Below are 3,345 nucleotides of genomic sequence, written 5' to 3' on the forward strand. Positions count from 1 at the left end.
TACAGATGGCTACCTCAACATCTTCCTCCACAGGAAGGAAGCTTCCAAGGAAGGACCCATGGACGGTTCTGCATCTGTTGTCTGTAAAAGTGCAGATGAGGGGTATGAAGTAAAACTACATCATTATATCTAATACTGAAAAATATAAAGGTTGGTTGATGTTAGAGTCTGCAGAGGAGACTTCCCTTTTTTTGTTTGTTTTCAGGACTAGTTTCTGTTCAGCTCTGAAGAAAAAAATCTGGTATTGATTAGTGAGGAAGGAGCATACTGTGGCGTGACTGATGTGTCTTAGTCACGGCCAGGTCTCCTTGGCCAAAACAGGTCCATTCAGTCAGTCAGTGGGGCTTAAGATTTTAGTTCACAGCCATAGCACCCCCATGTGGCAGCCTCGTGGCCTGGGCTTCCTCACAACATGGCAGCCAGTGTTCAAGGTGGAGTTGCAATGTGAGCACCAGGTGGAGGTCATTTTGCCTTTCAGGTCCCGGCCTCAGAAGTCATGCTGTATCTGTTCACTGGGAGTCGAGTGGGCCTTCTAATCAAGGGGTGGAGAGTTGGACTCCCCTGCTAGGTGGGAAGAGTGCTGACTGGTGAGAAGACAATTGGCAGACACACTTTACAACCATCACAGTCACCTTTTTTTTTTTTTTTTTTTTTCTGAGACAAGGTCTTACTCTCGCCCAGGCTGGAGTGCAGTGGCGCGATCTTGGCTCGCTGCAACCTCCGCCTCCGGGGTTCAAGCATCACAGTCACCTTTAACCCAATCACTTGTCAAAGCAATTTTATAAAAGGTGATTAATTTTGGTCGGGCACGGTGGCTCACACCTGTAATCCCAGCACTTTGTGAGGCCGAGGTGGGCGGATCACCTGAGGTAAGGAGTGTGAAACCAGCCTGACCAATGTGATGAAACCACGTCTCTACTAAAAGTACAAAGATTAGCTGGGCATGGAGGCGTGCTCCTGTAATCCCAGCTCCTTGGGAGGCTGAAACAGGAGAATTGCTTGAACCTGGGAGGCGGAGGTTGCAGTGAGCTGAGATGGTGCCATTGCACTCCAGCCTGGGCAACAAGAGTGAAACTCCGTCTCAAAAAAAAAAAGACTAATTTCTTCCTCTCCCAGCTTCACTCCCAGAGGGGTTATTTGTATTGCAGGCCTGTGTGTACATAGCCATGCCTACTGCAGGCGTGGTTTTAGCCATTTCTGCCTGCTGCTGCACCTGTTGTTTGCTTCTACTTAAAATGAACTCAGAGCTCATTCTGTAGCTCTCCGCCCTACCCTCTCTCTCACCTCTGAGCCCCCCATTTGTCCCGGGCCAGTTAAAACTACACCTTCAGCCTCCCATAATTCGGGGTGTGACCTGTCTCTGGCCATTGAGAAAAGCCACTGGGTTTGCCCTTTGATCTCTCCTGCTTCCTGCCTGAAGCCCAGCAGCCACGTTGGGGCCATGAGGAAGAGGAGCCAAAGGTCAGGAGGAAGCAGCCCTTACTCTGCATGGCTCCTTGCAGACTGAAGCTACACTTGTCATGTCCCTTCGAACCAGATACTTTCCTGATTCGCGCTGCACAAAGTTGTCCATCTGACAGGTGTCCCATGATTTATGTGACACATCCCCAGCCAAGGGATGCTTGGGTGGTTTCACGTTTCTGGCCTTCACATTTCTAGACACCTTGATACTGGGATGCCGTTTCCTTTGGGTGGACTCCTGGAGCGGGATCGTGAGGCCAGAGACTGTGCCTGGCGGTTTCCTGTCAAGTGCTGGAGCGTCTCAGGGCCTCTGTGGGCACAAAGGGACACTGAGGCAGGGAAGCACGGATCCAGCCCTCGCCAGCCCAGTGCAGCTTTCCTCTGCTGGGGCTCCTGACAGGCTCAGGAGAGCTGTCCTTGACTTTTTTGTTTGTTTTTTGTGTTTTGTTTGTTTGTTTGTTTGTTTGTTTGTTTTGAGATGGAGTCTCGCTCTGTCGCCCAGGCTGGAGTGCAGTGGCCGGATCTCAGCTCACAGCAAGCTCTGCCTCCCAGGTTCACGTCATTCTCCTGCCTCAGCCTCCCAAGTAGCTGGGACTACAGGCGCCCGCCGCCCCGCCTGGCTGATTTTTTTTGTATTTTTAGTAGAGACGGGGTTTCACCGTGTTAGCCAGAATGGTCTCGATCTCCTGACCTTGTGATCCGCCGGCCTGGGCCTCCCAAAGTGCTGGGATTACAGGCGTGAGCCACCGCGCCCTGCCTCTGCTTGGCTTTTATGGGAGTGGGAAGTGGTGCCTCTTGGCTGCAGGCCTCTGGGGACCGGTAGGCTAAGCAGCAGGTCAGGGTCAGGGCTGGTGGTGGCGGTGGCCCACAGGCCCAGGCTGCCACCGCTGATCTGGATACGGTCAGGGTCAGGGCTGGCGGTGGCCCACAGGCCCAGGCTGCCACCGCTGATCTGGATACGGTCAGGGTCAGGGCTGACGGTGGCCCACAGGCCCAGGCTGCCACCGCTGATCTGGATACGGTCAGGGTCAGGGCTGGCGGTGGCCCACAGGCCCAGGCTGCCACCGCTGATCTGGATACGGTCAGGGTCAGGGCTGGCGGTGGCCCACAGGCCCAGGCTGCCACCGCTGATCTGGATACGGTCAGGGTCAGGGCTGGCGGTGGCCCACAGGCCCAGGCTGCCACCGCTGATCTGGATACGGTCAGGGTCAGGGCTGGCGGTGGCCCATAGGCCCAGGCTGCCACCGCTGATCTGGATACCAGGGATATTGAATCACTTCTAGCTCCTTAAAGGACTTAAGCAGCACCAAGGTTTGGCGCTGTTGACAAAAGGCTCCGGGCTCTCCTGTTCTAAGTTCTAGTCCCCATTCAGCCCTTTCTACCACTAACCCCCGTTGTGAGGTGGGACCAGGTAGGTGGAGGCTGTAGATCACCACCATGCAGGACAGGACAGGCCAGGTGGCTGGAGCTAAGGGGAGCCCAGAGGCCTCCCTTGAAATTTGAGGGGCCTGCAAAGGGAGATGGGTGTTTTGTGCCCAGGTGGCTGACCCTGGGCTATTGGAGCAGAGAACAGGAGAACTGGGGTGAAGGGCTCCAGCTCCCAGTAGCTGACAGTTACAGAAATGGGTGTCCAGATGGCCATGGAGGGGCTGCACTGGGCAGGGGGGCCAGAGGGGAGGAAATGACATGGGGCGTGGCAGCACAGAGCCATTGCCCAGGGGAGCTGTGGGGCATGAGCCCCTCACAGTGCAGCATGCTGGATCCCCCCACGTCTGCGCCATGGCCTAGGGGTCTCAGCTGGACCGAGAGATGGTACAGCTGGGGAGCAGAGAGCCGAGTACTCCTGCACGAATGGTCTGACAATGCATGTAAGAGGATTTGGCT

Source organism: Macaca fascicularis, chromosome 15 (assembly GCF_037993035.2).
Source record: "Macaca fascicularis isolate 582-1 chromosome 15, T2T-MFA8v1.1".
In the NCBI taxonomy this organism is placed as follows: Eukaryota; Metazoa; Chordata; class Mammalia; order Primates; family Cercopithecidae; genus Macaca; species Macaca fascicularis.